The 22,017-nt window shown below is 53.1% G+C and overlaps 1 protein-coding gene across 1 annotated transcript in view; it reads right to left on the reverse strand.

Moving 5' to 3' along the window:
• GNG12 (G protein subunit gamma 12) overlaps window positions 1-22,017 on the reverse strand; it is a 142,794-nt gene that overhangs the window by 19,516 nt on the left and 101,261 nt on the right. The gene's annotated exons all lie outside the window — the stretch shown is intronic.

Consider the following 22,017-nt stretch of genomic DNA (forward strand, 5'->3'; position numbering starts at 1 on the left):
AGTTATTATTAGATTATTATTTAGATTAGTAAATATCTTCAGCTAAAAATACCAAGCCCAGAAAGCACCCCGAAGACTGTGCCTGCAGTCAGGCAGAGAGTTTTCGAGGATTCTGAGCGTGATTTTATGCACTCTGGGTGGTTTGTATGTTTTTACTTCATTTTGGCCTTAAAAGCAAATCCCTTCACGGTGTGTGCCCTTGGCACGCCTTGTCCGAGGAGCACGGTGGACCTCGCGGGATTCTGAGTGTTGGAGTGGCTACTCATGTCTTTGTCGGGAAGGATGAAGAACCAGGGTGGGCAGCTGTTGAAGACCCCAGCATGGTCAGGGGCAAGGTAAGTGGGGCCACAGCCAGCAGCCTGGCTCCAGGCCCTGTGCTCTCAACGCATGCGACACTTTTATGATTAAAAACAAAAAGTCCCAGTAATTGTTATTTACCAAAGCAGTGGGGTGGGGGGGGGCAGTCATTAGTCACTTTCCGGGGCAGGCAGGAAGGAGGGGTGGCCAAGCCTGAGGGGCAGGGAGCTGGGGAAGTCCAGAGGGGACCTCTAGCGGGATGGGAAGGGGGTTCCAGGGGGGACAAGAGGGGAACCTAGCATTCAGGACCACAGTTTGGAGGGTGGGTGCTAGGAGAACTCTGGCTGGAAGCAGAAAACAACAAGGACGTAAGTCACACTTCTAGGGATGGGGGACTGTGTCAAGAGATGTGCTTCTGGATTTCTTCTTTTGAGGTACAGAAGCTTCTTAGTTTAAGGTCGTCCCATCTGTTGGGAGGGATACTGGGGACATTGGTGGTGGAGAATGGGCACTGGTGGAGGGATGAGTGCTTGAACATTGTATGACTGAAACATAATCACGAAAGTTTGTAAGTCTGTAACTGTATCTCACCCTGATTCATTAAAATAAAATTCTTAAAAAAAAAAAAAGAGAGATGTGCTTTCGTTTGTTTGGGCTTTCTGGGCCACACCCAGCAGTGATCAGGTCTTACTCCTGGCTCGGTGCTCAGGGGTCATTCCTGGTGGTGCTTGGGGGACCCTTTGTGGTACCTGGGATCGAATCTGGGTCAGTTGCATGCAACGTGAGTGCCTTGCCCACTTTTTCATCTTTCCAGTCAAGAGACACCTTTCTAATCGCATTGGAAAGACAGTCAAGCCTGGAGAGAGAGAGAGAGAGAGAGAGAGAGAGAGAGAGAGAGAGAGAGAGAGAGAAACTTCCAGAAGGGACAACTGAGAGCTAGGGAGGGGCAGGGGCTAGGAGGGCAGGGAGGGCTGAGGCAGGAGATGGGCAGGAGACAGAGGTGGAAAGGGCAGAGAAAGCAGGTGGGGTGTCCAGAAGCTCAGCCTTCCATAGGCAGAGGAGAAAGGGAGGTCACACACCATGCAGGGTCCCCCCGATGGGCGGCTCAGAACCCCCACCTGAACACAGGCCCGGGCCCCCAAACAGCAGTGACCAGGTGGGCTCCAGAAAGCAGAAAGGGGGGTGTGGAACTCACACAGAGGGGCAGGAGTCAGGACTGTGAGGCCCAGCGGAAGGTTTGGCCGAGGCCAGGCCCGGCAGGTTGGCCAGGAGCTGAGTGCCTGCGGGTGAAGGAAGGGCACAGGGAGACAGAGAGTCTGCTTTGGGATGGATTTGCAAAGTTCAAGAATACAATTAAAAGCCCAATTCCTATGCTGCTACATGCTGTCTGCCACGGAACACGGTCATTATTAGCGCTCGCAGAGGAGCTCTGTCATTAACCTGGGAGATACGTTAATTATTATCTAGCATTTCCTCCCCCAGATCACGACCTAGCCAGCAGGTTCAATGTCCACAGGATGGAGGCACTCACTGCCTTCTCAGGAAGCCCAACTCAGGGGGGACAAAGCCCCACGGCCCATTTTGCACGGCGCCCAGACCCCGGATCATAGAGGCCTACTGGCCTGCAGGGCTGGGAACAATTGTCTGCAGAAACCAAAGGCCCACACCATGGTCCAGATACCAACATCGGTACCTGCCAACGCACCGGAAAAGGGCTCTGGCGTCTTTTCCTTCTCTCTTTCATCTCGCCTTCTCCGGTGAAACTGGAGCGGGCGGGCGGGCCCTGCCTCCAGTCATCGTGCCTGGACTTGATAAGTGCTCAGAGTGAAAAGCCGTCTCCAGGGCCCCTGCGAGGTGAACCAGCCAGAAGAACCTTCTGTGCTGGCCCTCCCAGTCCCAGGGCATGTGGCGGGGAGCTCCCAAGAGAACCTGAAAGTTGACATAGTTTCTTGCAGAGGGCAGAGAACAGAGGGTCCCTGAGCCACTGCTGGCTGGCGCTGCCTCATTCCCGGTGCAAACTCATCAGCATTCTTCCTCTTCAGGCATGTACGTGGGCCAACTCCTTTTCCAAGTGAAACTGACTTAAGGGACAGCGAGGGCCTGGAACCCTCCAGATGTCACTTAAGGAACACACCTCAGACCTCATCTGCCAAGCCCAGGCCCCAAGAGCCTGCGAAACCTTACACACTCTGAGTTTCTCAATTAAAAAAAAAAAAAGTTCTCAGAGTGATAGTACAGCAAGTAAGGTGCTCGCCCTGAACCTGATTGACCCAGGTTCAACCCTTGCATTGCCAGGAGTGATCCGCGAGCACAGAGTCAGGAGTAAGCCCTGAGCACTGCTAGGTGTGATCAAAAACCAACCCAATCAAACCAAAACAATTACCCCCAAAGCAACAAAAAAGAGAAAAGAAAAAATTCTTTTCTTGTGAGATAAAAGAAATGAGAATAAATTCAAATTCACTAAAGTTTTTTTCTTTTTTAAAAAATTTTTTTTCCTTCTTGATGTCAACTAGAACCTGGGAAGAAGGGGTCTGATGGAAACGAACAGAGATCTGGCAGAAACAATCAGTACAAGGACCACACCAGGAACACACAGCCTGCTCCTACCGAAAGCCTGCGTGGTAGGTTTTTATTCGAGGTAACCTAAGAATGACACCAGAGCAGCTCATCCAGTGGGACACCGTGGAAAAGATTTCTCCACGGAAGCATTTCATTCTCCCTCTCAGCCCCGTATTTCCAGGGCAGACCTTTTCCTAGTATTCTGTTTCTCTTGGGAAGACTAGTAACTCCTCAGATCACGGACCCAAGATTTAGCTTGGAACCTTTGGGCATTGGACTAGGGAGAGAACTCAAAAAAAAAAGCAAGAGTGCAGGTTTTGCGTCCCCAGGGCCTAAGTGCAATCCCTTGGTGATCTCCAAGCACCAAATCAGGAGCTGTTCCTGAGCTTCACCAGACTTTGGTCCCCGAAGTCAGCCAAACCCCAAACTATGGGCATTCTACTTTCACCAACACTAACGTGGACTTCAGTGACAGGGAGCTCAGAGCACTTCACCCATCAGCCCGGGAGTCTGATCCTCATGGGGGAGACAGGGCCCAGCACCCATCTTACAGGGCTCTTAGTTCTTTCAACGATAATGCACCAAGGACAGCTGCTTGCTGACACGTGACAGTTTTATGCCACTGACGGCGATATCACTGTTTTTCTCGTTTCCCCTCTTCATAATTCAGGGACTCGCAGGGCCAGAGAGAGGTTTCAGTCATTATCTGCTCCATCAACGAGGACCAGCGTGTAGGTGACTGATGATGACAGGCCTAACGCCAGGGCCAAACATCAACATTTCTGAGACCAGTGGGGTGCACATCCTACCACAGAAGGCTTCCTTCAGCTCACATAATGTTAAAGGGATTCTCTCCCGGATGAAGAGGTTAAGGCAGGCAAATTAATTTTGGTGCTCTGCTTCGAGTTAAATATCCATTAGAAACAGATCCACACTAAATTGTCTTTTTTCACAAACTCCTCCTATTTCCCCCTGTGCTCCTCCAGAGCACACCATGTGTAGTTTCTTCCCTTCTGTCCTTGTGGACAGATTTTGGTTGTCAGCCACCAGCTAGCTACCCGTGTCTAAAGCAGTTCCTTATCTAGCCCTTCTGTCCTCGGGGCGCCCTTCCCCTGCAGGGAGAGAAAACGAAAGTGGCCCCAATGCCTCCGTTGTTTCAATCTGCAGGTGCAGGGTGTGTTTGTGTGCGCGTGTGCTGTGTGTGTGTGTGTGTGTGTGTGTGTGTGTGTGTTGCTTCCCAAGGACAGGTCATCTTATGATTAGCATTGGGCATTAAACGCCTTTAGCTGGCTGTGACCATGTATGAGTTCCAGAAGGTCAAAGTAGATGCTATCAAATTTGTCCTTGGAATATTTTCAAAAATCTAGGAGAGATCCTAGGGCTGGTTCAGTGGCAAACAAACACACACACACACACACACACACACACACACAAATCCTGCCTTGCAAGTGTGAGGCATTGAGTTGGAGCCCCACTGCCCCCACATGCATTGAGTCAGGTCATCACGGTCCTGCTCCTAGGGGTCCCAGGCAATGCGACAGTGGATGGCAGCCTGGCGTGTGCATGTATATGCGTGTGTGTGTGTGTGTGTGTATGCGTGTGTGTGCGTGCACATGTACATCAAACACTAGATGGCACAGTCTCTTGCAAGCACCTAGGTAAACACCACAATGGAGAACCGTGTCACCACAGTCAAACGTGTGTCACCCCTGGTCATCACGACAACAAAGGGAGGGCGGGTGGAGAATGCCCATAAGAACCTTCAGGACGCTTTTATAAAAGTACAAGTAAATGACATGTGATTCTATTAGTCGAAGCAACGATGAGGCCAATCTGAGCCAAAGATATACACCAGCATCAACAAGTCTGGCCTGGTCAGTGTGAAACTCCATTCAAGGAGCAGGCCCGGCGCTCACACAGCTGTCGGACACTCATTTGTGCTGGAGAAGCGGCAGGGACCCTCGATGTAAAACTGTGCCTGGTGGAGTTCTTGGGCAACATGCCCCCGCCCCCCCGCCAATCCAGTCGAGGCCACCACATCCAGTGTAGAAATTTGGGGTTCTGCTTCTGACAGAGGAACAACCCTGATGGAATACTGTAATTCATTATGCTTTCTCCCACCCAAGTGTCCAAGGCATGCCCAGTTCTTGACCAGCGTCCTGGGAACTGCCCACGCCTACAGTGTGCCCACTGCACGGCATCCTTGGGTTCCTGAAACTGGGAGATCCAGCAGAACAACCTTGGGGGAGGCAGGTCCTGGATGCCTGTCTCACACAGGGCTTGCCAAGATGTGCTTTTTTCATCCACGTCCCGACTACACGCCGGAGCCCACGTTATCCATGGACCAGCCAGAAATGTGACTTCCCCAGAGCCCTGAACCCCCTTTCCCAACAGCGAGGCCCCCCGCTCTTACCGGCTCTGGCTCTGGGGAACCTTTCTACCCTCTGTGAAAGGCGGTGGACGGTGTTTCTCCTGGGGGGGGGGGGGGGGGCTCCAGTGCTTAGACCCAAACCAGGAAGATGAGAGGCAGCTGCCGCCAAGGCTCCCCCTGCCCCCCCCCCCCCCCGTGTGTGTGTGTGTGTGTGTGTGTGTGTGTGTGTGTGGGTGGGGGGCGGTCCTTCTGGACTGGGCTGGGCTCTGACTATCTCTCGAAAGCCCTGGCCTCTCTAAACTTCCTCTTCTGATACTCTGTCCAGCCTCTGGTTCCCGTGGTTGCCTCTGCAGCCAAGTCCCTGCTGGTTCTCCCACCAAATGTGCTCGCTTCCTCCCTTCTCCAACGGCCAGCATTCGGGGTCTCTGCTTGGACCCTCTGCGTAGCACTGAGCTTACACAAATGGGGAACTTTGGATCCAACACAGGAAAAAGAGATCCATGCACAAAAACCAGCTTGACGGAAGAAAGAGAGAAAGAGAGATCAGCTTAAAGGGAGTTCCAAGGAGGAAGTTACTCCTTCTGGCTGGGGGAAATCTGGGCTGGCTTTCTGGAGGCGGTGATGATGAGCTGCAGGATTCATCATACGGCGTGGAGGGGGCATCCTAACGATGTTTTCCGCCTGTCTCCTTGTTGTTATGATGACTGGGGTGGTGGGATACATGATGGGAGCATATGCACACCTGGCCTCAGGGCTTGCCAGGGGCCACACACTTCAACTGTGCAGTGTTTGCACACGTGAGTTCATGAGCAGAGCAGGTCCCAACCTGGGCAAGCCAGGTGATATACACCTGGCTGTGCTCCCAACACCTCCCGCTCCGCTGTGGTTCCCAAGTTTCCAGGAACATTCTCTGGGCCTGTTAGCAGCACTGCGGGATCGAACTCACGGCCCCCTGCTTGTGAGGCAGATGGTTTCTGCTGGCGAAGGGCAGGGTCAGAGGCTGCTGCTATGAATGCCCGGGTGCCCCGGTGGACCCGGCGAGTGGCCTGGCTGGGGTGGGGGAAACTGACGGGGATGTGCCTCCTTGGGGTCTGTAATGTGGGGGTAGCCCACCCCCTCCTCTTCTGAGTGTCTCACACAGCCGCATCTGCCTCTCGTCCTCTCGGCTGCCTCTCGCTTTGCCACGTGGTTATCTAGGTGCGGCTCTTGAGTGTCTCACCCCTGAGGGGAGTCACACAGACACAGGATGAACCAAAGCCCAAAGGTCTGAGCACTCCAGATCTGAGTCCAGGTCATGCAACATCCGACTCTTAAGTGGACACACGACACATATGAGCACGTGTCCAAGTGCAGGAGGCAGGAGTGGGAGGCCCTCCTGGCCAGGAACTGGGCACCTTCCAGGGCTATGCCATGTGCTGAGTTCATGCTACTGGACATCAGCAGGCCTGGCCCTCTGCCTCTCGGAACGCAGTGACCAGGGCACAGCTTCAGCTCTGGAGGTCCTAGGGGAGTGCGTGGGAGACAAGGGACCCCTCCTTCTGTTCTGTAATGAACAATGAATGCTAGCTGATGTAGGGGGATCCGGGGGGGCATGTGGAGCCCCAGAATGGAGGGGCTTCTTGTATCAGGAGAATTGCACCCAAGGTTCAGCATCGAGAAGGAAGAACCGAAGTCTGCTCTGCCCCTGAGCCTGTCCCCTGACTTCCGGGGACCCCCGGGTCAGGTGGAGGGAGAGAGAAAGTCTGTTTACACCCCCAGGCCTCAGGTTCTGTTCTCTCCATGGGGGGCTTCTAGGACCACCAGCACTTAAAGGGCAGTTGGGTTAGAGCAAAAGGACAGCGGGTGAGGGGCTGGCCTTGTATGTGGTCAAGCTGGGTTTGATCCCTGGCACCCCCAATGGTCCCTGGAGCTAGCCAGGAGCGATCCCTGAGCACAGAGCCAGTAGTGAGGCCTACGCATTGCCACGTGTGGCCCCCAAACAAACGAAAAGACGGCAAAGAAAGTGGCTCCGTCGGCTTCCAAATCAAATACTGGGCTGGGCAAGAAAATGGCTCAGGCATGGAGCAGGGTGCCTGCTGATCCTTGGGGGTGGGAGTCGGGGTTGAATGGGAGGCAGGGAACTGTGTGGTGTGTGTGTGTGGGGGGATCAAATCCAGGGTCCTGCAAACCGAGTCCAGCCCTTGAGTTCCCTCCCAGTCCCATGGGGCCTCTGTCTGGTCTCTGCAGGTCACACCCCCGCCATGTCCTCGAACTCCTTTGCACAGCTCGCCTCTGAGAACATAGGGGTGGGATGTGGGGGGAGGGGGTGAGCAGGAACAAATGCTACCACCTGCCCAAGGCCCCCACATCTGACTTTCAGATAAAGCTGCCTCCACTTCATCACACTCTTTGATACTGGCCGCCTGGCCCGGGCCTCAGGGTCTGGGGGCGTCCTTTTCCTGGGGCGGGCAGGGTTTGCTCACAGGTGGCCCGGTGATAACGAACAATCGCCCTCCCTGTCTGGAACACAGACGAAAGTTCTTTACCACTACCCAAGGCAGCAGAAGGGGACGGAGGGGCTGGAGAGACTCACGGGGTGGGGGATGGGGCGTGTCGAGAGCCAGACTCTGGAGGGCAGGTCCCTTCGCAGCCACCAGGCTCTGTGGCCGCACTCACTCCCTCCGGGCGGCGTGGCGCACACCCAGACCCCACCACTCTCTACTCTGGTCCTTGGTTCCTTCCCTGCACAGCCGGGCAACACCCAGTATTAAGCCACCACGATTTAGTCTAGCCCTATTTTGGGAGCTGGCTCGGGTGGGTGCTTTTTTTCTTTCCAAAAAGAAACATCCCCACGTTCAAACTCTATGCCTGTGACTAGAACAAAAATGTAAACTCTCTGTGCTCTGGCTTCACTCTGAAGGGGGAACAACGACGGGGCCGTCCCTCGCCTTTCTCCTGCACGCCCGTCTGGTCTTCACCATCGCATACACAGTGTACAGGTTTGTTCTCAGCCATCGGGTGCCACGGACAGAGGTTCCTACCTTTGCACGCCACAATGCCATTTCCATGCCACCTCTGCAGCCTTGCTCACTCACCCATGTGCGTTTTCAAATTTTTTAATGTCTTACGCCGAGACTTTGAAACGGATGGCGTGAAATACAAAGGCCAGCATACATACCTGGGATAGTTTTGTCTTGAAAATGAGAGAATTCGGGGCTAGAGCGATAGCATAGCAAGTAGGGCGTTTGCCTTGCATCCGGCCAACCGGGATTCGATTCTCAGCATCCCATATGGTCCCCTGAGCACCACCAGGAGTAATTTCTGAGTGCAGAGCCAGGAGTAACCCCTGAGCATCACTGAGTGTGACCCCCTCAAAAAAAGAAAGAGAGAGAGAGAGAGAGAGAGAGAGAGAGAGAGAGAGAGAGAGAGAATTCTTGCAATTGCTCCCCATCTTCCCAGTTCTGGGGGTTGTTCCGGGCAGCCTCAAAGCATACCGGGGAGGAAAGATCAGGTCCCTGGGTGATATCTGTCATGCAGAACTTGGGGTGGGGGCTGCCGCCGGAGGTGGGGCTGGCTGCAGGGAGGCCAGCAGCAGCAGCCAGTGTGCGGAATCCCGGGATCCCCCCCCCCCCCCCCCCCCCCCGCAAACTCTCCCCTGGGAGGGGCCCCACCTGCCCCAGAGGGGCTGGTTCAGTGAAGGTGCAAATGTGCTGCGACTGTTTTTCCTTCTGGGGAAATCCAGGGGTCAGGGGTGCAAAAGGGCAGCCCCTCTGTTTCAACCAGGAAGGGCTTGGGAGCTCCTCTCTCACCAGCACGGGCCCTGCCGTTTCTTCTGGGCCACCCCGGAGCATGTGGCCCGCCCTGATAGCTGCCCTGGGTCCCAGGAAGCGTGCACGCTAATCCTGACACAGAGCAGCCAGCGATGGTGGCGCAGACCGGAGCTGGGCGCTGAGACACTATCTGGTCCACGCAGCTGTCCAGGGGCAACGTGAATGCAGGGAGCGGAGGGGGTGGGGTGGGAGGGGCTGGGACTGATTCAGCTGTGCTTTCTGAACACTGCGAAATGGAGCCGGTCCTTAGGGCAGCGGCTTCACTCCACAGGTACCCAATATTGTCATTGCTTGGGCTATGTGAAGGCCATCAAGTACCCAGGGCATGGGAATCTCACAAGTTCTCTGCCCAGACTAAATCAATCCTCACAAACCAGGGGTCCGGAGAGGCAGTACAACCCAGAAGGTGCCTGCCTTGCATGAGACTGACCCTGGTTTGAGCCCCAACATTGCATAGGAAGGAGTGACCCCTGAGCACTGGGCTAGAAGTTAGCGCTAAGCTCCATTGGCATGCCACCGCCACAATAAAGGTAACAAGCCAAACCAAGGCAGCACTTCTCACCAGCCCTTGTGAGAGAATGCTACCGTATTTCTCCATTATGCAGATGCGGACAGTGAGGCACGGGAAAGAATCCATATGCCATGGAGTTAGAAGGCTCAGATGTGAGCCAGGCGTCAAGAGACGCAGGACATGAACCCAGGCATCAGCAGCCGTGATGGATACTGGCTCCAAACTCGACACACTTCCCCACCAGGCTCCATGTCTTCTTAAGATGCGTGTGGCGTGCAGGAAAGTCATCTGCTCTCCTCTATCACTGCAGCACTTAGTTCTGATAGCCAGAAGCTGACAAAAACCCAAGTGTTGAGAGCAGATGAGTGGGACCAAGAAGTGACGGTCCATACACAGTGGAGTACTACTCAGCTGTAAGGAAAGAGGAAGTCATGCAATTTGTAGCTACGGATCGATGGATCTGGAGAGTATGGCGCTAGGTGAAGCTAGTCAGAGGGAGGAGGACAGAGGACGAATGATCTCACCCAGAAGCAGTGTAGAGAGAAACTTAGCTGAGGAATAATGACAGATGCCCAAAGGCGATAAAAACAAGGAGCAGGAGAACTGGTCTTCAGGAAGAAGCACGTCACTGGAGTGGGGGTGGCAGGGGCGAGGAATGGGTCAGGGAAGGAAACAAAAGGACAATGAAGGGAAGCGGTCACTCTGGAGGAGGACAGGGTGCTGAAAGGAGGTAAGGTGCCACGCATGACTCCCTGTCAACAGCAGTCCTGCAAACCACAGGGCCTAAAGGGGAGTGGGGAGAAGAAGGGAAAAGAGTCTGCCATAGAGGGAGGTTGGGGGCAGGAGAGAAACTGGGGACAATGGTGGAGGGGAGTGGACACTGGTAAAGGGATTGGCATTGGAACATTTTGTGCCTGAAACTCCTTCATGCCATGACTTGCCATTCACAGTGATTCAATAAAAAAGAGAGGGGGGAACTTCATTAAAATAAGCATAAATTTAGTGCTTTTTTAATGCTATCGCTGGAGCGATAGCACAGCGGGTAGGGCGTTCGCCTTACAAGCGGCCAACATGGCCGACCCGAGTTCGATTCCTCCGCCCCTCTCGGAGAGCCCGGCAAGCTACCGAGAGTATTCGATATGCCAGACACAGTAACAACAAAGTCTCCAATGGAGACGTTACTGGGCCCGCTCGAGCAAATCGACGATCAACGGGAGGGCCTTTACCTTTTACCTTTACCTTTTTCATGCAAAAGTAGAGTCGCATGGTGTTTCCCAAAATGTCTCACCACGGACTAAGTATGTGTGGAAATAAGGTTGCCAACGTTGTATCTATTTTGGAAAGCCCGGCTTCAGAGCAGAGTTCTTTCATGTAAGACCTCGTGGGTTCTTTATACAAAGAACACAAAGATACACGGAACCGCTGCAGGAGGTATTTCATGCTCTGCAGCGTCTCCCCAGACTATCTGAACACAGAAATGTTTTCAGGAACATCCTATGCTGCAGACCAGACGGAGTCAGTGTAAGCCCAAGGGAGCTGGTAGAAATGTTTTTTTTTAATCTAGCTCTTGCCATTGTAGCTAACTGGGTGACTGCGAACTGCCTCAGTCTCCTCAACCTCAAAATGGGAAGAACCATCCTTGTACTTCAGGGAGCCCTCGTGAGCATATGTGTCTCTGAGGCATCCTTAAAATGATGCCTGCTGAAGGCATTCACCAACTGCAAACTGTTACGAAGATCAGCAATGCCAGGGAATGGTGAGACTCAAAGGGATATTGACTCATGGCAATTCCTGGCTTAGCTAGAGTGCCCGTGAGACCAAGAGTTTGATGCCTGGTTCCTTCTGCATGTACTGAACAGGATCCTGGCCCCTCCTGCCATCCCTGACCCCCAGTGCCACCAGTTGCCCACATGCTAGCCAGGTCTGTGCCAGTACCACAATTAAAGGGTGCAAAGTGCAGGTGGCATTGTGACTAAGAAGATACGAGAGCATCAGAGTCAGAAGTGTACCCTTTGGAGAACACCAGAATCTGAACATGAATGGCCAGGACTAAAGCACGGCCATGTGCTATGGTCCTGGCGAGTACCATAAGCCAAGTGTGGGGGTCTGGCACCATGGAAACCCCACTTAGCCCAACAGCAGCCATGGGAGGGAGCAAGAAAGGCAGGAGCCGAAGGCAGAGCAAACAGGGCCAGGGGTAAGCTCTGTACCTCCATGCTTCCTGAGCACCCTCCCTCCCGCCCTGTCAAAAAAAAAAAAAAAAAGAAAAGCAAACATATAAAACGTTTATGCAAAAGACAATTGGCAAATGCCAATGCTTTCTCCAGGTGGCTCAGCTTGAAAGATGCTTTGGCCCAGAGGGTGCCACGATCTCATCCAAGACACTATGGGTCTGCTTTTCCGCCGTGCCACCCACAGTTGGGCACCCCAGCCAAAGGAGGCCCGGAGCTGAGCCCTCCTCCAGGCAGAGCAGGGAGCTGCCTGCAGATTGCGGGGCGGGGTGGGAATTCTCCTAAGTGAACTGAAAACGGCCTGGCTGGCCCCACCGTGCCGGTGACTCACACATCTGCCATTTCTCTCCCTTCTCGCAGCCACTGTGGGAGCAGCCGGGGCAGGAACTGGGACTCCACAGAGGGCACCGCCCTCCCCCCTTCCGGTCATGCCTGCCAAACATGTGACAGTTGACAAAAGACAAAACAAAGCGCAGAACTTCCCTGGCCCCCCACCAGGCTGCAGAAGACAGCTGTTCCCCTCCCCCACCCACCCCCTCGAAGACGGCTGCCGCCAAGGGCCCAGGGGCCAGTGAGGCCCCACACACAAGCTGACTTGCTTCCTGTGGGCAGCGATGCCCAGGAGCTGGGACTGGGGTCAGGCCAGCTGCCCCAAGTGGTAGAGAGGCCCCCAGGCCACCTCTCAGGCTTAGCTCTGTGCTGCCAACACAGGGGACCCACCTGTGCCAGGGGACTGGTTCAGGTGACAAATGTGAGCCATTTCCTGGCAGGCAGGGTCCAGGAGTGCCTGGGGAGGCACTGGAAAGGAGGCTAACAGGAAAGGCTTGGGGGTCCATCTCCTCAGCCTCAGTGTCACCCAGTAGAACATCAGGCTTCATCTCTGGACTCAGAGCTGCCACTTACACTCCCCACTCCCCCAACACACACACGTGCACGGGCATGCACACACACACACACACACACACACACACACACACACACACGACTGTGCTTTTTTAGCAGTGCTAGGAACGAAGGTATTTCTCCTCCCTTTTTGCAGACACATCCAGGGAGACTCAGAGAAATGAGCTTCTGTGGCCAAAGCCCACGCAAGTTATAGAACTGGGCAGCTCGAATTTGAACGGAGAATCAGGGACATTCCGATGTGGCTTCCCCCACGCCCCCAGTTGGACTAAGTCATCCCTCAGGAGTCTATTTGCACCTCTACTCAGCTTCCCTTTTGTTTGCTTTTGGACCACCCCTGGTGGGACTTACTCCTGGCTCCCTGCTCAGGACTCATTCCTGCTGGTACGCAAAGAGTCTTAGCAGTGGAGGAGCTGGAGAGATAGTACAGAGGGTAGGGCATTTGCCTTGCACGCAGCTGACCTGGGTGCAGGAATAACCCCTGTGCATCACCGGGTGTGACCGAAAAAGCAAAAAGAGTCTTAGCAGTGGTGCCAGGGACAGAACCTGGGCAAGGCAAGCAAGCGAGCGGCCTGCCTGCCTGCTCAATGGCTCCAGCTCCTTCCTTCTGAATCACTGGCTCAACGATCTACGGCCAATTAAAGAGTTGGCTCCCCTCAACACCCCCTTTTGAACAGCGCCCTCACCGGCAGTGCTCAGGGAATGGTAGGTGGGTTCTGAAATGAGCTAAAGCTAAGTCCAATGACAATTTCCATATTAAATCACCAGCAAAACGAAATCGCTAAAATAGTCGGTTGGCCATGTAGAAACGGTCTCTATTCTAAGGCCTTCCCTCCAAGGCCAGAGGCAGACAGCTGTGGTGAAGGAAGGCCGGGGAGAGAAGGAAGGCTTTGGCCCTGGTTCTGGGTCTGGCTGTCGAGGCTCCGTCAGTCATTAATTAACGGCATAATCTATGCCATTTACTTTCATCCCACTCGCTTTTCCTCCCTGCAACAGAAAAACAAAGGCCTTGGAGCCCATCCACGTTTCCATCCATTTCAATACTTCTCACAGACTCTCAGACACTCCCTCCTGCCGCCAAGCCCAGATGGGATCTGGAGACAAAACTCTCTAGTTCGTTCCTCGCCTCATCAGCACACACCTCGACAAGAGGACGGTCCTGGTCTGTGACAGTCAGCAAGACGGCCATCCCCTGCTTGGTGACAAAACACTCCAGGCTTCCCATCTGCTCCGGCCATAGCATAGGCTGAGCCTTCGCCTTATATGGCCTCAAAGTTCCTTCTAGGGTCCAGCTTTTGTGTTCTCCTGGGCCAACAACGCCCCAGACCCTGCAGCAAGGTGTCTGATGTTTCCTTTGGAATAAGAAAGCACCGTCTGAGCTGGTAATTTCAGTTGGCGCTAGACCACACTCATCAGGCCGTGATTTGGTGGCCACAGGAAACCGGAATCATCTGACACTGAGTGTTTGTGCTGGAATACAGGGCAAATACAAGGGTTGAAATTAGCTAACTCTAAGTCTAATGATAATTCCCATATTAAATCATCAGCAAAACAAAACTGCTGAAATAATTCATCATCCACATCATCCACATAGAAATGATCTCCGTTCTAAGGCCATGGCTCTCAGGGCAGAGAAAACTGTGTGGAAAGGCCAGTGAGAGAAAGCCAGCTTTGGCCCTGGTTCCAGGTCTGACGGTCTAGGCCGTCACCTGCTTTGGTCTTGCCTAAACTCCCCTGAGATCCTGATCCCAGCTTGATCTCCAGCTTCAATCTACCCCCAGGGACCCCATACTCCAAATTTCTGGTGCCTGCTCATTGCGTATCTCCTCTGGGGGGTTTCTACAAATGCTCAGCTCAGTGTCAGAGCAGCTGCTGTGCTGGCTCTAAGACATAACTTCGATCCCTGACACTGACCCCTAAGCCGAGTGAGAGCTGGGTGGCGCACGACAAAGCGTGTGATCGCTGGCATTAGGGCATCCCAGTGCGTGACCCTCTGGCCACGGCAACAACAACACAGCACACAGGAAGAGAAGGGGTGGGGGTGGGGAGATCAACAATGAACTGCACCAGATGCGTGATATGTGGAAAGCAAGCCCCAGGCTCTCGTCTCCCACCTGTGTGGTGCCCACCCAGGCAACACCATTCACCAGAATGCTCAGAAGGTAGGGCGTTTGCCTTGCATGCGGCCGACCTGGGTTTGATCCCAGCATCCCATATGGTCCCCTGAGCACAGCCAGGAGTGATTCCTGAGTGCAGAGCCAGGAGTAACCCCTGTGCACTGTTGGGAGAGAGGAGGAGGAGGAGGAGGAGGAGGGGGGAGGGGAGGAGGAGGAGGAGGAGGAGGAGGAGGAGGAGGAGGAGGAGGAGGAGGAGGAGGAGGAGGAGGAGAAGAAGAAGAAGAAGAAGAAGAAGAAGAAGAAGAAGAAGAAGAAGAAGAAGAAGAAGAAGAAGAAGAAGAAGAAGAAGAAGAAAGTTTTGCTGGTGCAACACCAAGAAACGGCAATAACACAGCCTGAACTCAGTGCCCCCTTATCGCCCGCATGTTCCCCCCAATGGTCCTGGATGTCCCTCTCGCTTTGCTGCCCGGCAGTTTATTTCACAATCAGCAGTGAGAGCTGAAGTCTCCTAAACAGAATCGGGTCACTTCCCAGCATTCCTGGAATCGTTCCAGGGTCCGCGCCTGGTTTAGGAGTCCCTGGGTCTGGCTGCTGGCCGCTCTTCCACCGTCCACTCTTCCCTACCTCCTTGTGGTCAATCGGCTTCCCCAGAAAGGTGCAGAGTCAGTCCCTGTCGTGGACCTTTGCACTACTGCTACTCTGCCCGCAGCCACGGCCTCAGACACGCACACGCACGTGGGCCGTTGTCTCCTTCATGTCCAGACTCTAATTGTACACAGCCTCTTCAGGAGAGCACTCCTTGCTGGAAAACCCTCCCTTTCAGTTTTCTTCTGAGCACAGGTCCCTCCTGGATGGTTCACGTGGCCTCTGTCTGCCTCTGTCCCTAGCTTGGGTATTCCAGGTGGGGGGACAGGCCTGGCGTGCTCAGCTCTGTGCCTGGGGTCCAGGTTCCGGATGCATGAATGACCCAATCCGTTAAGGTCCACTCACTGCTGTGGCACACGGGAAAGTTGCATCTTCCCACAGTCACTAATCCTGACCCAGCCTGACCAGGTCACCAAGGAAGAGTCGGCCAGTTCTCGCCTTAATGGTGCGACCACAAAGCTGGGAGAGGGGCCGAGTGTGGGGGCACAGGGACTGTGGAGGCCTGACACTCCGTGGACACCACGTCACAGAAACTTGTTTAGATGGCGAGTGCTCCACAGAGACTAATTGCCTCTCCCAAAGGTTCCCGTCCCACCGTCCTGTCTTCCCTCATCCAGGCTGGTGGTTCCCAGAGCGGAGAGCCTCAGCTCTCCTCAGTGACAGGCAGGGGGAGTGGGCTGACAGGAACTCCCCTCTACTCCTCCAGGCAGAGGCCAAGGGACCCCCAGGTGGCCTGCTCCACTAGGCCGCCTGCCAGTGAAGACGTGAGGGTGGGAGTTAGGCCTAAGGTTGGCAGCCTCTGAAACACCATCAGAGCCTCAGAGGAAGCCCCTCAGGGAACGAGCCCTGATAGTCAAGCCCACGGAGACTGAGAGAGAAAGAGACACGAGAGGGAGAGTGGGAGAAGCGTAGGGACAGCCTAGTCCAGAACCAAGAGCGTGGGGGACAAAGCCGAAGGGCGAGTGGGCAGGCAAGGTCCAGGCCAACAGAGCAAAGGGCACAATTGGGCAGTGGGGTGCCCTGAAGGCCTTGGTCTCTCCAGCAGGATGACCATTGGCCCTTAGGTCTCTGCCCAGTAAACTCTGCTTCTTTTTTTTTTTCTTTTTGGGTCATACCCGGCGATGCACAGGGGTTACTCCTGGCTCATGCACTCAGGAATTACTCCTGGTGGTACTCGGGGGACCATAAGGGATGCTAGGAATTGAACCCGGATCGGCCTTATACAAGGTAAATGCCCTCCCCGCTGTGCTATTACTCCAGCCCCTCTGATTGATTCTTTCCCCTTCCGGGATCCAGGACCTGCTTCTTGCCAACAGACACTGTTGTCGGAGACTGGCAGCAGCACAGTGCCCCAGGTGTCTGTCACTCCCCCCTGCCTGGCGGGGATGAGGAGCCTTTCCCCCAAGGCCACACTGACTGGCGAACTGAGTCCATCTCCCCCAGCTGTCGTCTCAGAAGCCTGGAGTCCCCTCGGCCTCTATTCATCAACATGACCTGACCTCGGGTGCTGCCCACTTGGAATGTTGAGGTTTCCTCCCCAGGATCCTGCTGTGACTGGACACCTGGAGGATGAGCTCAGAGGGGAGGGAAGGTCACACACAGTGCAGGTGTCAGCAGAGCAGAGCAGGTCACAAGGCAGGGACTAGAGCTCCGAGCATCGGGGACACAACCACACCACAACCAACTTACACCTAAGGCATCACAAAGGCCACTGGGAAAGTGAAGCAGGGCATAATCCCGACACTTCTAAAGCCATCGGCTAATTACCATCTGAAGCGTGGAAACGTGCCTTTCTTTGTTGTCTGAACTAATCATCTAACCCCAAGACACTTAACCTCAGAAAATAATCCCAAGTGAAAGGCATGTGAAAAAAACAAAAAACATCACCCCAAAAAACTAAATGAAAGGCATGAATGGGCTTGGGGATTTTCATGGTTATCTTATTGGTCAAAGAATTGGAAAATGAAGGAAAGAATAAAATACACAAGACACCAAAATGAGTGAATTATGCATGGTAGCTGGATGAAACATTTTGTACCACCGAAGGCATCATCTTGAGGGGCATATGCTGGGGCCACACCTGGGTGTGCTAAGGGGTTACTCTTGATTCTGTGTTCAGGGGTCACTCCAGGTAGAACTCCGGAGACCATACGTAATGCAGGGGGCTGAGCTGAGGTCCGTATGCACAAGGCCAGCACTTTAGGGCATAATTTTTGAAAATCATACTACTATACAAAAAATATTTAGGATAGTACATTAAATAAATTTGTTTGTACCTATTCTACTAACAAACTATGTAAAGATTACACATGCATTTTTTAAACAAATATAACTCTCATCTGTTTTATAGGTGATAATTTTGTTTGTAATTTTTTGTTTGATAATTTTTGCTTGATAATTTTTTGCTTCTGCCTCTGCGCTCAGGAATTATTCCTGGTAGTGCTCGAGAACCATATGGAAGCCAGGGATTGAATCCAGGTCAGCTCTGTGCAAGGCAAATGCCCGACCATCTATACTACTGCTCAGGCCCTGGTGATAACATTTTTAACCTGTATCTTATAATTATGTACAGTGATTTTTTAGATATAATTCCACTGCATAGATAACTGATTACAGTATAAAGAAAACTTTCACGTACCATGAAACCGAACACCTCACCTGGGCATTTATTGAAACCTTCACTTTATTGGGTTGGTCTGGAACCAAATGGACCATGCCTCTGAGATCTGCTTGCAATCACAAAATGCAAAGAGTGGGCAGCATACAGAAAGATGCAATTACTAGATTGGACTAGGAATGCTCTTTAGCTATTTTTGTTTCAGCAGTCAAAGCTATTAAGAATCGGGGCTGAGGAAGAGGAATGGACGGGTGCCAGCATAGCAACGCTGTGACCTGCCTGGGTCCTGCACCGTTGGCACGCTATTTGGGATTCCCAGTGCCACTGGAAGAACATGTCCTTTCCCCGCAACCTAGTGTGTGCTGGAACCAGTAGTGTGAGCCTAGGCGAGCACCCTAGGGTGAGACCCCAGATCAATGCAACAATGGAAGGAAGAGGAGGGAAGCAGGGCTATGAAATCAACTCTGATGGTTACAAGCGTTGTTAAGTTGCCGCGATGTCTTGCTCCCTCTCTGAGCAAAGGGCTTGTAGATGCCAGGCTGTGGCCCAGATCCAGGTCATGGGCAATTATGGTGGTTTCCATGGCACGGGATAGCACCCTACATATGAACCCCTGTCACTGTCACTGTCACTGTCACTGTCCTCCCGTTCATCGATTTTCTCGAGCGGGCCCAGTAACGTAACGTCTCCATTGGAGACTTTGTTGTTATTGTGTTTGGCATATCGAATACATCACGGGGAGCTTGCCAGGCTCTGCTGTGCAGGCGAGATACTCTCGGTAGCTTGCCGGGCTCTCCGAGAGGGGCGGAGGAAATTGAACTTGGGTTGACCATGTTGGCTGTGTGCAAGGCAAACGCCCTACCGCTGTGCTATCGCTCCAGCCCCAAAGCCTGAAATATTCGAAGTTTCTATAGAACAAGTCTGCTAACCTCTTATCGTGGTTTCATTCAAAAGTCCATCAGAGAGAACCTCCCAGGGACCCCCTGAATCTGACTGAGCACCTGGGGTAGTTGCCAGTTTAACTTGTACTCATTCTTCAAAAAAAATAGCATGAAAAGAAAAGAAATGTTTGGTCCACATACCCATCCCCCCACAACACTTCTCCCCCGCTGCCCCCCCTCCCCCCAGCCCTGGCCCATTTCCACTTCAACTTAGATATGACAGGTAAGTGTGAAACACATTTGGGCTCATCTCAGTATCAAAAACTATTGGGGGAAAGGAGACAGAGAAACACTTGAGTTAGTTTTTTCATGCTGAGAACTGGGATTATTAAATAATTAGGATTTAGATAGCGCAGTGGGTAGGGCATTTGCCTTGCATGCAGCCGACCCAAGTTTGATTCCTCCATCCCTCTCGGAGAGCCCGGGAAGTTACTGAGAGTATCTTACCTGCACGGCAAAGCCTGACAAGCTCCCCGTGATGTATTCGATATGCCAAACACAGTAACAGCAAGTCTCACAATGTTACTGGGCCCGCTTGAGCAAAATGATGAACAGTGAGAGGACAGTGACAGTGACAGTGACAGGATTTAGATGGTGGTGGTGGTGAAAGCTTCTTTTCCTTTGAGAAGGAAAAAGGACTCAGAGTTCCTGACTATTCGGACTGCACCCCTGAATTCCATGCCCCCCCCTTGTAGCTAAGGTGAACACGGGGAGTCCAGGAAGGATTTATCTTTCAAGCAGTTCCTTATTGCTTGGCTAACGAGCACTGACATGGGACGTTTCGGCCAGCTTTAACCAGAGTCCCTGACAGGGTACCTGTGGGTGGCTGGTCCCCTGTGGTTGAATGGTTCCCTGTGCAGTTTGCAGGTTGATCACCCGCATGGTTAACAGGTAACCGTGCTATTAACTGTCTGTGCAGTTTCCAGGTTTTCTGTGTAGTCAACTGGTTACCTGTGCTATAGTGGGTTTCCTTTTGCAGCTCACTAGTTTCTTTTGTCTGCCAAGATGAGAAGGCATGGAGCCCCAGGTTGGGGCCCACATTTACCCTGAGGTTTGGGCGGCTGGGATTACCCCAATTCAAACTGACCCCCAAGATTAGAGACTACTCTTTGGTTTTCAGACTTTGAGACAAGTGAACCACTGGAAGTTAGAATAAATGATTAAAAAATGCATATCTGTTGTCTAAGGAGAAACTCTAAAATCAGATCAAGGAAGTCAAATCTCAATCAAATGTCACCATCAGTTGAATTAAAACAGAAACAAACAATGGAGCCAGCCCTTAGACATGGGATGATGCAGCTTTCTGGCTTCTTTAGGGGACTACCTGCCCATGCAATTGCAGAGCCCCCACTCCCAGGCTGAGGAAGGGGACCTCGCTCAGGCCACAGAGCCAGGGGGCCCTTTGCCATCTATGCCTATGACATGGTTGTCCCTGTGAAGTAGGAAGCAGGTGATGCTGTCCCCAACCAGCTCGGGAATCAGAGCCTGAACTTCAGCATCTCTTTCTTCACAGGTGGTGGAGTGAGGCAGAGACAGTTCTCTCGCCCCCTGCCAGAACTGACTTGGATGAAGGTAACCTCCCAAAAGACTCATGCTGGGCTGAAGAGATGGTGCAGGGACTAAGGTGTCTGCCTGTGGCCTTCCGTAGAGCCAACCCTGAAGCAGCCTGTGGCCCCTCCAGCAGCCTGATGTCTGGGTAAAGCCTTAGAGAGGCCCCAAGCACTGCTGGGTGTGGCCAGCCCCCCCCCCCACCATATTCTCGTACCTGGTTGGCTGAATATTATCGTGAAGGGTCCCAGGGTGCCTTGAAATACCTCCCCAGCAACCCCTCCACCCCTGCCAGCAACAACAACAAGAATCCAGATTCCTCTAAGACAAGGTACACTAAGGAAGTGTCTTCAAGACCTGTTTTCATCTATTGCCCATCTATTGCGTCTAGCCTCCAAAGGCCTGGCGGTTAGTCACTGAAGAACCACGGCTGGGCACTCTCCAGGTGCAAGCCACTCAATGCAGGGATTCCCAGAAGGCCCAGGAACTCTCAGGGCTGACGGGATGCTTTGCAGCAGCTCAGGCTGGGAGGGAAACCCCCATGGAGATTGATGAAAGGGGCCAGTGGGGAGGGAGTTTGCCTTGCATGTCGCCCACCTGGATTTGATCCCCAGTATCCCTTAGAGCTTCCCGAGCACTGCCAGGTATAATTCCTGAGTGCAGAGCCAGGATAGAATTTTGGAGGGGAACTAAGAGTCCAGAGAAGCGGAAGCAAAGGGGGACAGACCAGTGTGGACAAAGTGATACCTGCTTCCTTTAGAGAAAACTGAAGTTGAGCCTCGGGGCTGGAGTGATAGTACAGGGGGTAGGGTGTTTGCCTTGCACGCGGCCAACCCAGGTTCGATTCTCAGCATCCTATATGGTTCCCCGAGCACCGCCAGGTGTAATTCCTGAGCTCAGAGCCAGGAGCAACCCCCTAAACATAACCGGGTGTGACCCAAAAAACAAAAATGAAAGAAAGAAAGAAAGAAAGAAAGAAAGAAAGAAAGAAAGAGAAAGAAAGTCAGTCGAGCTTCAGAGGTCAGAGCGTCTCTGACCTCGAAAGTCACGTGATCATCCACCACAGCCAAGACAGAGGTCCACCTTTCACGCCTGGGAAATATCTGGTCTCCAGGAGAGAGACTTCAAGGGTGAGACTGAGCAGAAGGCAAAGGAGCAAGGTAAGGCCTCCTTCGTCCAGAACCAGGAAGGAGGTCTCTGCCCTTCAGCGGAGGCTCACAGAACAGGGTAGCCTCGGTTCGGAGGTCTCTGTATGCTGTAACTACTGAAGCCCTTCCCGGCTCTGCAGAAGGAACATGGGGTGAACAAAGAGTCCAGGTTTGTGCGGAATGGACTGGTCCTGGTCCCTGATCCTGAGCTCAGTGCTCAGGGAAGACAACACTGTCACTGTCCTCCCGTTGTTCATCGATTTGCTCGAGCGGGCCCAGCAACGTCTCCATTGTGAGACTTCTTGTTACTGTGTTTGGCA

The sequence above is a fragment of the Sorex fumeus genome, unplaced genomic scaffold, assembly GCF_029834395.1.
Source record: "Sorex fumeus unplaced genomic scaffold, SorFum_2.1 ptg000011l, whole genome shotgun sequence".
In the NCBI taxonomy this organism is placed as follows: domain Eukaryota; kingdom Metazoa; phylum Chordata; class Mammalia; order Eulipotyphla; family Soricidae; genus Sorex; species Sorex fumeus.